The sequence below is a fragment of the Crinia signifera genome, chromosome 5 (assembly GCF_055691185.1).
Source record: "Crinia signifera chromosome 5, ASM5569118v1, whole genome shotgun sequence".
In the NCBI taxonomy this organism is placed as follows: domain Eukaryota; kingdom Metazoa; phylum Chordata; class Amphibia; order Anura; family Myobatrachidae; genus Crinia; species Crinia signifera.
In genome coordinates this window covers 169,432,959-169,451,100 of record NC_139221.1, presented here as the reverse complement: position 1 = coordinate 169,451,100, position 18,142 = coordinate 169,432,959, and the positions used below count along the sequence as shown (strand labels likewise).

Below are 18,142 nucleotides of genomic sequence, written 5' to 3'. Positions count from 1 at the left end.
ATTAGGCTAGCAGATGGTACATGGTGCCAGAGAACAGTGGAACAAAAGTCAGGGGCGCAAGTGCACTGCACCTGGGTGGCGGCAAGTGCTGGCCACCGTATGCAGGATGTGCCCAGATGGTAACAATGTCAATGGTAGGGAAAGTCAGATAGGCAAGGTGGGGGGAATAACGTCACAGTTTATATACCTGCTATCTGATAAGCTTACATGAATTCGCGGCTTTACACCTAATAGTTGATTCATCAATCCTACAATTATTATACAAATTCAAGACGCTATCCGGGCTGGTCATTTCTTTTAACTAACAATCATAAATAAATTATCAATTTTAATTTATTATTCTGTTTGTCTCCAAACCATTATTTTTATGTTCTTTTTTTGTATTAATTCGGTTGATTGTAATCCTGATTGATTGCTCAGCCCTTAATTGAGTGCTCATTGGTAGGGGTATATATACCACCTGGACCATTATTGCTTGATTTGACTGTGATTCGTCATCTGGTTTTGGATTTGCCTAAAAAGTGCCGGGGGTGACCTTAGTGCAAAGGTGCCAGCTGTGCCTGTGGTGTCCTCAGTGCAGAGGTGCTGGTAGAATCCGTAGTGTGCAGATGCTGGCAGTGTTAGCAGTTCAGGGATGCTGGCAGTTTTCAGCAGTGCATGGGTGATGTTTGTGTTGACAGTGCGGAATTTTGGCTGTGTCCTCAATGCATGGGTGCCTGTGGTTTCCGCAGTGTGGGGGTGCCTTCGGTGTCGGCAGGGCGAAGACTGCCGACTGTGTTGGCATTGCTAGGCTGATGACAGTGTCAGCATTGTCTGGGTGCCTGCAGTGTTGATAGTGCAGGGATGCTTGCAGTATTGGCAGTGCAAGGGCACTGGCAGTGTCAGATGTGTGCGGGCTCCAGCGGTGTTGGCAGTATGAAAGCATCGGTGGTGTCAGAAATGCAGGGTGATAGCTATGATGTGGAGGTGTTGGCAGTGTCCTTAGGGATGGGGTGATGGTGGGGTCTACATTGTAGGGTTGCTGGTGGTGTCGATAATGTTGGGGCGATGGTGTCCTCCATGCAGTGAAGACCATCACATTCTATGAGTCTGCCCCATTGAAGCCTATAGAGAATTGCTTATTGCCTGAGAGCCATGACAGAGGGCTCTCTCAGTCAATCAGTAGTCACTCATTGATTTTAATGGAAGTTTTGAACGTGACACTGAGGCAAAACTTATAGATCTGACAGCAAGATCTCAAACTTTTGCCTCAGATAGGGATAAAGGGCAGATGGAGTTCTGAGCAGAGGCGGAACTACCATTGGTGCAGCAGGTGCATTGCACCGGGGCCCCTGAGGACTAAGGGGCCCATTGCTGTCTAGACCAGCAGCTTGTACCCCTGTCATCCACTGGAGTGGGGCCTAAATTATTATTTTGCACCTGGGCCCACCACTCACAAGTTCCGCCACTGCTTCTGAGCTGTGGTTCAGGTTACCTTGCATCCCCTAAATTTTGTCATGTTCAGATTTCGAAAACTGAACCACTCTATTATTAACATATTGTGGCTAAGATGAATAATTGGCATGGAAAGATGCCCAATGCCATCAGAGTTGCATGTAACCTGGCGGTTTACTAATACCAGGAATCTTGCACTGCGTGGTATACTGAGCTGTACCTGCAGCTAGGTAAGCTGTTGGTGGCGATTAGAAGTGTGTTTTGGTCAATGCATTTCAACTTTCAATATCGACTTTGACCTAAACAACACTGATAAAATATCAAATTTAAAAAAAATGTAATCTCGGCTCAGCAAAATCAAAACAAACAAATTGCCAGGCCCAGATGGGATTCATCCTAGGGTTCTAATGGATTTAAGGGAGGAAATAGTGACCCTCTGTATTATGTTTTTGTGAACTCACTTTCATCGAGCAGGGTACCAAAGGACTGAAGAATAGCAGAGGAAGTACCAATATTCAAAAATGGAAAAAGGGACTACCCAGCTAACTACAGACCTGTGAGTTTAACATCCAAATTGGGTAAAATATTTGAGGAATTTTTAAGGGATGGTATCCAAAAATATTTAGATCTTCATAACTTAATTAGTATTAACCAACATGGGTTTGTGAAAAATCGATCATGCCAAACTAATTTGCTAGGCTTCTATGAGGATGTCAGCAAAAACTTTTATAATGGAAATGCAGTAGATGTGATCTTCTTGGATTTTGCTAAGGCTTTTGACACAGTGCCACATAAGAAGTTGATAAATAAAGTGGAGGAACTTGGACTAGGGGTAATAATTTGTAGATGGGTAGGGAACTGGCTGTGTAATAGAGAACAGAGAGTGGTTGTGAATGGCGCAGTACCAAATATGACACAAGTTCTAAGCAGAGTGCCACAGGGGTCGGTACTGGGGCCCATTTTGTTTAACATATTTATTAACAATATTGGAGTGGGAATACTCACCAATGTTTATATCTTTGCAGATGACACAAAACTGAGCAGAGTAATTAGATCAACTGAGGATATCTCCATGCTTCAAAACGATCTCAATAATTTAGATGAGTGGGCAAAAAAGTGGAAAATGAGGTTTAATGTAGACCATTGCAAGGTCATGCATCTTGGGAGACATAACCAGTGTGCTAGCTATAACCTAAGCGGGGAGGCATTGGGTAACTCAGAAACTGAAAAAGACCTAGAGGTCACAATTGATAGCAAACTGGGGTGCAGTTCTCAATGTCGCATAGCAACTAATAAGGCCAACCGGATACTGGCATGTATAAAAAGGGGTATGGAAACTAGGGACTACAGTAATTATGCCCTTGTACAAAGCATTAGTTAGACCACATCTGGAATATGGAGTACAATTCTGGGCCCCGCACTATAAAAAGGACATTATAGAACTGGAAAAAATCCAGAGAAGAGCAACAATTTAATAAAGGGAATGGAAAATTTAAGCTATGAGTACAGGATGAACAAATATGGATTGTTTACACTAGAGAAGAGAGCTTAAGGGGGGATATGCTTAACATGTACAAATATATCAGGGGCCAATATAAGGATCTGTCAAACAATCTTTTTACTGTAAGGAAGGACTCCAGGACACGTGGGCATGAGTTTAGATTGGAGGAAAAAAGATTTCGCTCCCTTAGAAGGAAATATTTTTTAACGGTCAGGGCAGAAAATTGTGGAACTCTCTTCTGGGTGAGGTGGTGTCGCCAGACACAAAAAATACATTGAAAAAAAGATTGAACAAACATATATTGGTCTAAATTAAAACATCCAGGGGTACTAACAATAATCATAATCTGTCTTTAAGGACATCAGAAAACACCAAGTATAACTATGGGATAATATAATTGATTATACCAACTGAAACCGAGGTTGAACTAGATGGACGCAAGTCTTTATTCAGCCTTAACTACTATGTAACTAAAGAAAACATCTCTGGTGGTCTTTGTACAGAGGGTACAAAGGCTCAAGCTGTGTTTTTCATGTCCCGTGGTGATGTCAAGATAACTTTCAGTGGATACTGCAGCACTTCCATAGGTAATTATCATGAATCCTATCATTTCCCTTTAGTTGCTAATTCTAACCCTGACTCCTCCCCTCCTGTAGCCTTAACCCCCTCTGGAAACATATCACATGTGAATGTGTTGAGATTCTGCGCAAGCCAACGTTTTCATTGGGGAAACAACAATGTAGACATCATAACTGTCATTATGATGTAAATGTCTACTCCCTAGCTATTTGGCTCTTTATTTAGTTTGTTTTTAGAAGAGATACTCTGGCTGCATATTCTTTCTTTTTTTATTTAAGCTTCACCATTTTGAGGAATGTCAGTCTCCACTGTATTTATAATTTAGTAATGCTTTTGTGAAATACAGTAATGCTGGTCGGAAAACATTCACTGATACATATTCTGGAGGTTGCTGGTGTCACAATCATTCACTGTTAACTTCTCTTCTTCCATACACACAGCTATGATAATACATTTGTGACAGATCAACCAAGAGGAATATACAGCCTGTAATAATAATAATAATAATAATAATAATAATAATCTATAGAATATCTCCTCCTTAAATGAAGTACTAATCTAATTAGCAGATAATTCCAGATGCTGAAATCTAAAGTGCATTCAGCCAGAGTTCCACAGCCAGATACACCACATTATAGTCACTTGATTACTCTGAAACTACTTGCCAATCTGCTCAGAGCTACTAAAATTAATCTATAGATCCAGTTATAGTAGGGTTATCCATCAAAGTACCCATCCTTGATTACCAGAGGTTTCTCACCATCGATGGTTCACAACCACACATGTGCAGAGTAAAGAGACAGTTTATGGTAAGTGCAAAAGTAAATTAATGAGCCCCTGCCATCGATAGTAATATTATCATTATTTATTATTTGTATCAAAGCAGCTACTAAATTTTGTTATTATTATTATGTTATTAATAAAAATTATAATTATTATTATGATATCAGTAAAAAAGTCAGTGCTGTTTCTCAACAACCACTACATTTTGTATTTGGCTCCATAACGTTGAGCAGAACAATGCAAAAACACATTCTGTTGTCCAGTGTACAGTATATGCTGGTCTCCCAGTGGCAATATATTTGTTGATGTTTGTGATAATTACATCATTATAATCGCAAAACAACTTATTTTAATGACATACAGTACACACTGATTATGTGACTATTAACAAATTCTTCCTGTTTAAAATAAGAAAAATACCAAAAATGATTTCATGATGGCACAGTAGTAGGTGATAATGATACCATTAATTGTTTTTTTGTTTTGCTTTTTATAGTGTACATTACTTATTTATTTATTGCATTGATATTGTGCCTCTATCTTCTTTGTGATTTCGAAAGATTTAATTTTTAGGGGAAATAAATCCCCACTGCTATTTCCGATGGGGGAAATAGCAGTGGGCACCTATTCAGTGCTGTCATGCCCGACAGCATTGAAGAGGCAGTTCAACAGAACAGTCCTGACTTTAAAAGCTGTCGGCCTGTTTTGCCGAGAACTGCCATGGATTGTCGCGATCGCGGCCGGATCTCGACAATCCATGGCAATTTACGAGGCCACGCCCCCTTTTTGGTGATTGGAAGGCCTGCCAATTTGAGGTCAAGCAAAACTAAAATGGGCAAGGGTCACAGCTGTCGGGACAAACCGGCAGTCCTGACCCAGGATTGAATACCCCTCTAATTGTCTATTTTATCAAACGAAAAATAAGTAAATACTGTAGTCCGAATGACCTAAACTGGAAAACTCAGAAGAGTTTGGTTTTGGACACTATCAAATATGAATGAAAGTACAGTTGTATCTAGATCCACTTCTGTTTTTTGACCAGGATGTGACATAAGGTAAGGGCAGAAGTTGTTAAATGCCAACAACATTTTTTTTATTTTATCTGTAATTTAGGTAGCTGTACAATATATTAGGGGTGTGCATCAGACACTTGTGTTTTGGTTTTGGATCTGGATCTCCTATAGTGTTTTGGATCTGGATTGGTTTTGGATTTGTGGTATTCTTTTTAAACATAAAAAAGCTAAATAAACACAGATTTTTTTTCCTGTGCTATTATTAACCTCAATAATATTAATTTCCACTCTTTTCCGGTCTATTCTGACCACCTCACAATATTCTTTTAGGCCAATAGGTTGCACTGAGGTAGCTGGTTGACTATGCTAAGCGACAAAAGTTGGCTGCACAAACATCTTGCATAATGTATCTAGGAGAGGTGCTGCAGTGGCAGGCAGGATGGCAGTTTTCAACTGCCAAAATACTGTATGTTCCAAAAACCACATAATCTCATCTCATCTCATCGCATAATCGCATCTCATCGCATTGCATAGGTTTTGGAATGCAATGAAATGATATGAGATCTACTACAAATAATATGTGCAGCACATACTTTTTGCGCTGTGCGATGAGATGTGTGACAGGAGAGCGCATTTCATCGCACCCAGCAATTGTACTGTGCATGGGCACCTTAACGCAAAGAAAATAGTTGCAAGATTAAATTGTGCGGCTCCGTCTCCTGAATGCCGCTATTGGCCGCCTTGCGGCCTAGCGGCCAATCAGGAGCCGCTAGGCCGCAAGGCGGCCAATAGCGGCATTCGGGAGGCGGAGCCGCACGATGTACACAAACACCGTGCGGCTCCCTCAGTCCGGTCTGGTTTCGGGGTGTGGGTTTGTTTTTTTGCCAAGACACTTACCTGGACTACATCGCGCTGGGACAGGTGAGTATGGTTTCCTTCCACAGCTTCCTCCATGGATTTCGTCGGATCCGGACGCCATCGCCGACAGCGACATGAAGAAGGACGTCGACATGGATCCAGAAGACCGCCGACACAGGACCAGAAGACGACACAGAACCAGGGCTACCTATGGAAAGAAGATAGGTAAGTATTAGTATGTGTGGGCTTTGTATGTATTAAAGTTTTATTTTAAAAGTGTGTCAGTGTGTTTTGTGTACTATTTTTTTAACTGTGGAACTACAAGTGCCAGCGGGCCCTTTAATGCCCAGCAGGCTGGGACTTGTGGTTCTCCAAGTCCCAGCTTGCTGGGGAGGCTTGCTGGCACTTGTAGTGCCACAGTAAAAAACAATAGTTTAATCTATTTTTTACACCATAATCAGCCCGATGCCCGACGCCCAGGGGCATCGAGGACAGTACCAGGCTTCAGCCTGGTCAGGTAAGTCCTGGAGGGGGGGGACCCCTTCATTGGGGGGGTCCCCACTCCCCCAGGGCCCCTGGCCAGGCTGACCGGTCAGGGGGTTAATGTTTTGGCCGCGGGACCTTATATCATAAGTGTCCCCCGGCTGTGACATTACCCTGCTGGCTGGTTGTGCCTGGGACTGGTTCTTGAAATATGGGGGACCCCTAGTTATTTTGTCCCCCGTATTTTGGGAACCAGCCCCGGACCTGGAGCCTGGGGCTGGTTGTTAAAAATCGGGGAACCCCTATTTGTCGGGTTCCCTGATTTTTAATTACCGGCCCCGGCTCCTCCAGCCTGGTGCTGGTTTCGGCTGTGGGGGGGACCCCACGCCGTTTTTTTTTATTATTTATTTAATTTTTCTATTTTTTTACACTAAAGCCTACACGGATCTGACTGATCCGTGCAGGCTTAAAGCAAATACGACAGGAAAATGGTGTTCTATTTTTCTGTCGTATTTGCGTGGGTGTTTTACACCACTTAGCAGCCGTATTATCAGTACGGCTGCTTAGTACATCAGGAACCACCATTCTTTTGAATGGTGATTTCTGTCGTATCCTATCGATGGTGTAGGACATTCGTATTTGTAAATACAAATACGAATGTTCCATCTTTATGACTACGAATTGTTGTATTTTTGGGATTGTAAATCCCGAAAATACAAATTCGTAAAAAAAAGGTGTATTTCTCCCTACGAATACACCTTTTTTCTACTAATCCATTTTGGTAAATGTCCCCCTATGTAGCATAATTTTTAATAGGCATTATGGTGTTTGGCATAATAAATAATGGACATAATGGCATGTAACGCTGTTTATGAAGCGTATTGAGAATTTTGGCTTAATGTGTGTTGCATTATGTGAATTCTGTCTCAATGCGTGTGGCATTATGTGAATTTTGGCTCAATCCTAGTGGCATTATGTGAATTTTGGCTCAATCCGTGTGGCATTTTTTGAATTTGGCTCAATCTGTGTGGCATTATGTGAATTTTGACACAATCCATGTGGCATTATGTGAATTTTGGCTCAATCCATTTGGCATCATGTGTAGGGGCAAGTATAGTGGGGTCTAGTATTTTGTTGCATAATGTGTAGAAGTTGTATATAGTGTTGTACACTACACTCAAGGACATGCCCCTTGTTGAGTGGCCACACCCCCTTTTCCTGAGCGTGCCTTCGGCGCGCGCACAACTGCATCCTTCACTTTTGTCGCCATGGTGAGCCTGCGTACTTTAAATGCCAGGGCCTATTTTTAATCCCATTCCCACCCTCTCTCTGCCGCTCTCTTTGCATGTACACTGGCATTACTAACACCGCCCCTCCCTCACCTAAACCCTCTTTTATCATGGTGCCCCCCCCCAGTCATTTTATCCTGGATCCGCCCCTGCTTATGTTGTATTAACAGGTTATCAAACCAATAATTTCAGCGACACGCTCTGCCACAACTGTGGTTGAAATTACAGGGTTTTTTGGATCCCCACCCAAAGAAGAGTTGCAAGATGGAATTGTCCATCATAAATAGGACATGCACAGATTAACAAACCATTTCAGCTACAGGGTTTGCCATAACTGTGGCTAAAATAAAAGTTTTTTTGGGGTCCCCACAAAAAAAAGATTTGCACTGTCTGCTATATAAGCCCAAGGGTGCTGCTAAGTCTGTTGTATAAGCCCAAGGGTGCTGCTAAATCTGTTGTATTGTGAATATCAAATATTCATGACCAATTTACATGTTAGTACACCGCATACGCAATCTGCGTTTACTGGCGTAGCATTGCCTTTGTGCAGTTATGCACACAACAATACCTTAGGAAATAAGAGACCAATATTGTATACTGTGATTTTGTGGTTCCAAAGCACAAATGCATTTGATTACCAAGATAAGGATAATATCACAGTTTACAGTTCTTACACAAATAACACAGATTTAATAAATAACACAGAGAGAGAGAGAAATTACATTTACAGCTCAGAAAAATACAGGACATAGCACAGATAGTATAATAATACAACCAATAATATATACGATCCCAGGTCCCAAAAATAGCTTAATTCCTGTGTGGAATGTATGGTGGTGGGGTGTGTGTTTGTGTGTGTATTTGAATGGATGCAATGAGTGGTGTGTGTGAGGGTCAGTGTGTGTGTGGATGTGTCTGTGTGCTTTCCTTCTGGGACAAGATATAGGGTAGTATGCTGGAAAAACTGGTTTGAACCAAGTGGTTTACACCCCTCTTACCTCTTTCAATGGGGCAATATCTAACACATTTTCTGGATTGTAGCTAATATACCAGTGTTTTCAAATATAAAGACCCTACCAATACTGTACGGTAGCTACACTTGGCTGGTGGGAAAATAATTATTTCTGTTTTGGAAACGTTGAGTTTGAGGTGGTGAGATGACATAAGATGACATAGCAGAAATGCATTCAGAGACACAGAGTAATACTGATGGTGAAAATTCATAGGAGGATAGATAGATTTTGTACATCCTCTGCAAGTGTTGGGAGGAGCAGCACCAGTCAACATGCTGACATAACGTTTATTTATATAACGCATTTTCTCCAACAGGACTCAAAGCGCTTTACAGGCATGAAAATAATCCACATATTACATAGGATTTGGGTAGTACAGCAATAGATTGGTCACAAAGAGAAAACCATAAGTCAGCAAAATGCAGCATTGGTGCAGCAATTTTTATTAATAACTTCCACCAGTTAGTGTATTCCACACTAACAGGGTACCAGGTGAGACATCTATCTTGGGCGCACTGTTCAGGATTACCCTGGTTAGAATAGGTTACCCATAGAAGAAATGACACAACATGGACACAAGACTCATATAGGATCTAGTGAGAATCCGACAGCGGGATGATGATTTTTTTCCCGTGTTCCGGGATCCGAGTTCGGTAGTGTTCGGATCTCCAAGATCCAATCGCGCTCAGCCCTACAATATATCTATCATATGAAACCCAGACATAAATGGATTATCTAGACAAATTATTTCCCATATATATATTTTTTGTTATGAGCTATTCTGCCAGTGAGCAACTTTTGGCATCTGTTCAGTGAAAAGGATTTGAATAACAAACAGCACCAGTATCCATTTTTTTCTCCTGTCCCCTTCTGATCATGTAGAACTTCTGTTCTTTGTTGCTGATTCATTTTCATACTGAAACTTTAATGATGTAAAGCAAAGTACTGTTGAGAACTCTTGACCTGTCAAAGCAGGTGTTTAATAGCATGAGTCACTAATGATAACGTTGGTAAATTGGATAAACACAAACAAATATCTCTTCCAATTATAGTCCACACTTCATGTACCTTCAGAAGAATAATATGAATAGCCCCATGTGGGACAAAATGACTGCTAGATATTAAGCTGTAACAGTAATGTGCAATACTTGTTCCTTACTGTTGATAATCCTTTTCCACTAGCAGAAATAACCCAGAAATTTCCGGGGGGACAAGCATCAACCCGGGTTTTCTGCTAGTGGAAATTCAAATAACCCGGTTTGGATTCCCCTGCAATCCAACCCTGGTAATTACCAGGGTTAAACTGAGGCTGCTACTGGGTTGAGGGGTAGATGAAAAGCTCCCAACCCAGTATTTTTTTGGGGGGGGGGGGGGGGGGGGGGGGGGAGAGAGCTGATTGGAGTTTCTGGGGCATTTTTATGTACATTTTGTACATGTTTATGTGTACTTTTTACATGTTTTGGTACACCAATGGCTCAGGTATACTGCAAACAGTTTTCACAAAACTTTTATACCCCTTTCACATCGCACTTTTAAAACGGTATATTGCCGTTTTTTTCCCTTTTTAAAACGTTTAAGGGTGCACTGTGAATGCACCACAGGCAATTTACCGTTTTAAATTAACTGGCATTTCGAACCGTGTAAAAAGCAGAGTCCTACACGGTTCCTTGCCGTTTTTTGTGCAATGTGAATGTGTACAGTTTGTCTGAAACGGTATTTCAGGCAAACAACACAAGCACAAGCACAATTTGTGGCGCCCCCTCCCCTCCTATATGTCACACAGGACACACAATCCCACTGCTATACAATAGGTGCGCGCCAGTGGTGTCCAGGTGTGCACCACTGGCGCAGCACCTCTACGGGACACCCCCGTGACCAGCTTCTGTCCCCCCAGTCGTTGTCCCCCCCCCTGTACCTGTGCTCCGGCGATCGGTGATCGGCGAGCGGAGGGGAGCTGATGGAGGAGGATGCTGAGGCGAAAGGAAGCAGCAGCACCCTGAAGTGTGCACCTGTGTGCAAGGGGGGGGGGTATTATGTTGTCAGCGGGTGAAGTGTGACTGCTGCTGCCCTCGGCATGTACTACTAGCCCCTGACCCTATATATACACATATTATATATATATGTCAGTCAGAGTGACACTGGTATGCCCCCTTACCCCCCGGGCACCTACGGAGCATGCGCGGCGCACACGGCTAGCTCGCACACTGGCTGCCGCTCATTGTTCTGGTAACCAGGAGTAACCAACGCTGCGAGCTCGCCGCCGCACAGCACGCCGGGACATGTAGTGCAGTGCACAGGAAGCGTCTGCCCCAGGGACGTTACGGGGAGGGGGCGCGGCCGCTGAGAGCACAGCCCAAGCTGCCAGACCTGCCGCCCCCCTCCGTGCCTTTCATAAGTATCGGCAGACAGGGGGCGACATGGTTGTACTACATCCCACATCCCACACAGCAGCTGCAGCGCATTATCGGGGGAGGCGCGGATTAGACGCGTACTGGGGAGGGGGAGCGTGAATGGTAGCCGCCGCTCAGCCGTGTGTTTTATGTACAAATTACCCGCGTAAGCCCCTCCCCCTGCGTGTTCCCTCCCACTCACGGAAGCGGAGGCAGCAGCATGGCAGAAGCCGGGGGCAGTAGCGCACACTATGGAGGTACTGTACACACACATCGCGAGATGCAGGGGTGCCCCCTCCTGACAGCTGTCATTGTACACCGCCTCTCCACAGCCAGGTAGACAGATAATAAAGTACCAATACCAATCACTAACAGCTGAGGGTTAATAACGCGCCCCCCCCCCCCCCCCCCCCCGACACAACCCACAGTGGCTCACATAGCACTTGAAACGTGTTCTGGATGAAACGTTTCAAGTGCTATGAATGACACTTAACCGGTATTTAAAACGGTAATCTGGGTCACTGTTAAGGCTCTGACCCGTTTTAATTACCGTTTTAAAATACCGGTTTTTAAACCGTGTCTGCGATGTGAAAGGGGTATTACATGTCTTGTGTGAAGATACTTTTAATAAGGTTTCATATTGAGTATTTGGGACAAAAAAAAAACTTTTTCAAATAAATATTTGTGGTCTCTTCTTTAATCAAAAAATGTTTTCTTTAATGGTGGCCCTTTTGGGTAATGGTGGCCCTGTTTTGTGAAATCCCCCTTCAAAAGAACTTTTCTTAGTTAATCTATAGGAAAAAACTCGCCTTACCTTGGTTAAGTGTAAATGGGGCTGATCCGGCAATTTACTGAGTAGCACTGCAGTGGAAATGTATCTTAAACCCAGGTCCAACCCAGCATTGACCCAGGGACAAATTCCCGGGATATGACCCAGGTTGCTAGTGGAAAAGGGTCAGTCTGTTACAAACCCTCCACTCTGACTGTAATTGTGTATTCATATATTCCAAAGGCACAAGAAACCATGTTCCAGAAACTCCTTTTATTTTTGTAGTGAGAAAGCAAGAAGCAGTGTATGCATATAAGAAAGTGACTGCCATGATAATATTTTCCATACAAGCATTAAAGTAAAGAGTTTTTGGGACACATACTAAAATGCCACAGTATATTTGTATGCTTCCATGTAAATGACAGCATTCATAATTTCTGTTTTACAGAATACAGTTCAAAGAAATCAAAGAAATTCAGGACTCCATTAAACATAAGGTAATGCTACATTTTATTCATACAGTATTTTATAGTATTTATGGGCCACATTTGTATTAAAGGCATACCTCCCAACTTTATCAATAAGAGAATAGGGACACTTGCGCCCGAAAAGGGGAGTGGCGTATGTAAATGAGGGCACGGCTTAGGCAAATTAAGCTGCGCCCTGTTTTCGGTCGCGAATAGCGTCTATTTTGACAGATTGGGGGGGGGATGACTCCCAACTGCCCCCCCCCACACTGTCGGCTGCGGGAGGGACGCGGAAACAACCGCAAAAATCGTGACATTCCCGCGTTAAGCGGGACAGTTGGGAGGTATGTTAAAGGAGTTGCACAAAATATTTTCATTCAAGAGACTGTGGTTCTCATAAATAAATTATACAAAAGCATATGCTATATGTGTATACAGTGTACTTAATATACATTTTTGATTCGTGTTTCACAAATTGACAAAAAGTACTGTGCTACAGTACAGTATTTGCTGTTTCATTAAAACTATATTTAAAATTACTACTACTTTGAGTATAAGTAATCTCTCTAGAATAAAGTATGCAATGAAAAACAAATGTAAACATGCTTTTGTACTTACTTGCTTCTAAAGTTGAATTTGCATATTTTGAATTTCTTTATATTAATTAAAAGATTGCAAAAAGTGTTTAGCAGATGAACAATCCTCGAATATATTTTCTGATATATTTAAATTATATACAGTATTAAAGAAGGTGATATACACATACTGTAAGTCATTTTTTATGAAAATTTTCAAAACACGTGAAAATGCATTTTCCCTTAATAATGGATCCTGATTTGCCCAGGTTGCAAGTTGCTGCATTAGCTGGATTTCAGATGGATTTTCTGCTAACCCTAATCAATGACTTAACCCCTTCACTGGTAATCCCGATAATATTCCAGGTTATGCCTTAACGCCCAGGCTGGCAAGCCCAGAAAATCCTCGGGATTGCCAGTGATTAGCGCCGAGCAGCACTGCTGAGTTCATCACTGAACGCAGCTGGCTTCAACGCTGCCCGGCTCCCTCTAAACCGCAGTGACCCCAACTCTCCCCGCCCCCCCCCCCCCCAGCTGTTGCATTACAGCCTGTGGCGCCGGCTTATGACAAGCCGGGTCACCGCATGTAGAGACGGGGCGCAGGGGTGCAGGTCTGGGCAGCGGCTGATTGACGGTTGAGCGGCTCTTGCCCGGACCTGGGGATACTGTGGTGTTTTTTTTTCTAGGGAACCCTCCCCAGAAAAAACTTGCCCAGTAGGCAGCGCTCCCTAAAAAACAAACACCACTGAAGGGGTTAAGGGAGAATTCAGTTGGGTGCAAGGTTTACTTTCGTCCTACATTGGATTACTGCTGGGGTTTCAGCACAAAAATGAAATAAGATACTAACCTTTCTGGTGCTCTCTGATAATCTTGGTGGTATCCCCTCCGCTGCTGGGAGGTGTAATGGCTGATAGAAGATGTAGTTATTGCTGTTACTGGCTTCCTGGCAGGGAGGGGGGGGGGGGTCACTTACACCAGAGATCACACACAGGCACTCTTGGCATAGAGTGCTATACCCATGCAGTAAGAATTATCACTGGAGTTATGCTTCATTCATAGGCACACACTGGAAAGCTCTTTGTGGTATAACTTGTTTATATAATGAGACTGGAACTGATCATAATACAAACTGATATTCAGAACAGGTTAACTGTATATGAGCAGCCATCGCTGCATGCTCCATCTCTCTCCATGTGACCTTCATAACTCCTCCATCACACACAGGAACAAACAAGTACAATTATACGTCACATATACTAAACACTTAAACACATACATGACAGCTCCACCTGCTGTCGCTCTAGTGTAATTGCATATCGGGTGACATTTAATAGAATGTGATTTTTAGACACTTTCAAATTCGCCCAAAACCGCATTTTTTGCTGCGAATTTGCATATTTAATGAGGTGCTTGTTCCAGGAAAAAAGGGCAACAAAAAGTGCGATAATGGGTATCCGTGGCCTGTGGACGCCGGCCTAATAGGGTTAAGTCACACATTCCTAACATTGCTTTATGCAGGAGAACCACAAGTTCCAGCATGCGGGGCATTAAAAAGAATGTTAAAAGAAAAGACACACACACAGAAAAGTATAACTTTATTTGACACACAAACACACACCTCACTTTTACACCAATATACTTACCAACCCAGGGTCCAGCGCTGGTCTGTCTCCTGCATAGCCCGCTCACCCCGCACTGACAGCGGGGTGAGCCGGCTTTCTCGCTGTTCCAGCGCTACAGAGGTTGATACAGGGTTGCCGACTTTCAGAAAATCCTCTCCGGGAGAAGCCCGGAGAGGAAGTTTTCATGACGGTTTTTGGGGGCGGGGCTTAACCGTGATGTCATTAAGCCCCGCCCCATTACGGGAAATAGCCTAAATAACTGATATCCATGGAGGGGGCGGGGCTAAAACGTCACGATTGTGCCGTTTTAGCTCCGCCCCCTCCCCTGAGACCCGCGGATTGCGGCATATAAATGCCGCGATCGGGGGGCTCAGTGTGGGTCCCCCTGATTCCGGGAGGGTTGCCCACCCTTCCGGGGGCCGGGAGGAAGGACACGATTTTCGGGAGACTCCCGCAAATTCCGGGAGGGTCGGCAACCCTGGGTTGATAGCATCTTGGGCTTATGTGTCTCCATGGAGATGCATAGCTCAGCCAATCAGGGCTGAGCTATGCGTCTCCATGGAGACACATCGGCCAATGACGCTATCAGCCTCTGTAGCGCTGGAACAGCGCTACAGAAGCTGTTAGCTGTGCAGGAGAAAGCCGGCTCACCATGCTGTTAGTGCGGGGTGAGCTTGCTATGAAGGAGACAGACCAGCGTAACTGAACTTGAATAAGGGGTACTACTGTGTCAGGGGCTGAGTTCATTGGGTCGACCACAGGAAGGTCGACATGGGTCTAGGTCGACAAGGCCATCAGATGGAGCACTGACCTCTGCAGTCCACATAACAAAGAAATAAAGAATGGATTAGAAACAAACAATCTTCTGTTTTACATTGCAAAAATTATTAAATGTCCACCCAAGAACTGAATATTTATAAAAATGGGGGCATGGCCTAGCTGCAGACCAGAGCAGACACATCTTCCAGCTGCTCCCTCAAAAATAATATATGTGGAGTTACTCCAGCTCTCTTTTGCTCCCCATCATTCTTTGCCGAGCCCGCCTGAGATGCTGGGATCGGTGATTTAGTCACCTTCATCTCTACCTTTTATGGGACTCTCATACTGTGTTTGCGATCCATCCAGCCCACTTATTGTTCCTGGATCCTGAGAGGCATAATAGGGGGTTCCATTGAGCCAGGGGAGTAGCAATGGTAGTACAGATGGATCTTGAGCTCCAAGTGCTGAAAACATTAGAGAGTGACATGTGGGCCAATATGACTGTATGTTTTTTTTATTTTGGAGGATCCAATATATGTGTTTTTTTTTTCCCCTCTGTGGGAAACTGTGTATGTGTTTTTTTCCCCCATGGGGATCAATGTGTTTTTCCTCTGTCAGATAAAATGTGCCATATATGGGGAGGCGCCATGAGATGTAGAGATGGGCAAAATGGGTCACTAAGAAGAGCTGGGATCAAGTGATCAATCCGTGAAAAGTTTTTTTTTAACCTTTTTTAATTTTAAACAGTGAGCTGAACAAATAAGAACATACATGACCGAGTAAAACACTGATCGATGGCTGGGTGCAGAATCGCCATCGATGGGAGCAGCAGCAGCCTTGTTATTCTTTCATTCACTTGCAGTTGCAGCACTGTACTTAGTCTGCGAAGTTAGTACATCTCAGCTGCCACAGGTGGCAGTGCTGAGCATAGGCAAATGCATTGTAATGGAAAACGAAACTGAAAGTAAAAGAACGATGGTTCACCTTTTTTGGATCGGCGGCACACTCACCCTTTTATGGGATCCGTCCAAACGATCCGCTTCGTTGTCCAATGACCCATCTCTAATGAGATGAGCTTGCTCCAGGTGCAATTACTCTATTCTACAACTCTGCCAGAAGAAATGTGGGGAGTTTTTGCAGGTTGTGGTTCCCTTTCCCTGTATAACAAGACTCCCAGAGACTAAGTAGCCCTATTGGCAGAGTGCATCTGGCAGGTTAACCATAATTTGATACAGGACAATCTTTATCACTCAAAGTTCTGCACCCTGTACATGATTAATCTGCCACCTTTCTGGTTACCCCCCGCTGGATATATACCAAGGACTTCATTCACTGCCGAGATCTCGGATCTAGTGGCACTTACAGCCCGTGGACTTCAACCAAATACCAGTGCCCAGCGGTAATATAAGATTGGGTGGGCACCACACATCTATGCCATGTATACCAGGTACAGGCTCTGTAATACTCATGTGCTTTACAGGGGCAGAACTCTGGGAGGCAATGGAGTCATCTGCCGCCGGGCTCCTGCTCCCAAGGGGGCACCTCTACTCCCCCTTGAAGTTTAAATCAGTTATTTAAAAGCCAAGGATATTGCTTCTGTGGCTGAGTTCTGAAATAAATAAATATACATATATATATATATATATATAGATATATATATATATATGCAGGGCTATTTTTCAGCAGGCTCCAGCAGGAACTGAGGCCCTTATTCTAGTTAACTCTTTCTGACAAAATATTTCTTAGATGGACAAAACCATGTGCACTGCAGGTGAGGCAGGTGTTACTTGAGCAGAGATAATTAGATTTGGGTGGGGATTTACACCTGCCTCACCTGCAGTGCACATGGTTTTGTCCATCTAAGAAATATTTTGTCAGAAAGAGTGAACTAGAATAAGGGCCTCAGTTCCTGCTGGAGCCTGCTGAAAAATAGCCCTATATATATATATGTTATCTATCTATATTTCTGAACAAAAATATATATTTTATATAAGGTTATATAGGGTTGTGTGTGTGTGTGGGGGGGGGGGGGGCACCAAGAAATATCTTGCCTCCGGGCACCTGGAACGAACTTACGCCACTGGTGCTTTACCTCCTTTCCTACTCCCATCCCCTGCATATTCATATCAATATAAATATGTCTGTGTGTCCTGTTAGCTGGCCGAGGAACATTATCCTTTTCTTAGAAGATTGACTCTTACACTGAGGATATTTTATTTCAACTCCATTATACCTATATCTATAGAAAATCTATTTATGAAGATATCAGTACAGTTTACCTGCAAATCTTCTTTTGGGAAGGATTCTCTATATGAAACCTCTCATTCCTAATACCACAATGCCATCTATTGGATAATCCTGACTGCAGCAGATCACTAATACATTTTTTTACAACATGGTTTTTGCTTTTGATAATGTGATCCTTTTTACCATTAGAACTATTTCCTGACCTGGTCATCCTGTGTTTACTTGTATGCTAAAAAATTAACTCTATGCCTGCGAAAAAAAAGTCAAGGGGACCACATCTGCTCCACTTGAAACATCCAACCATTCAAAGTCCAGTTTTACACACGCAAGGGAATATGATTCTCTGGACCGGCCAGTTAA

At 43.3% G+C, this 18,142-nt stretch overlaps 1 protein-coding gene across 6 annotated transcripts in view; it reads left to right on the top strand.

Annotated features, from left to right (window-relative positions):
• Positions 1-18,142, top strand: part of LOC146080714 (poly(rC)-binding protein 3-like) — a 517,154-nt gene that overhangs the window by 166,394 nt on the left and 332,618 nt on the right. For all 6 annotated transcript variants that reach the window (XM_083188286.1, XM_083188279.1, XM_083188283.1 and 3 more), the window contains one exon: positions 12,561-12,609. The gene's annotated coding sequence lies outside the window, so the exon portion shown is untranslated. The remainder of the gene's footprint in view (positions 1-12,560; positions 12,610-18,142) is intronic.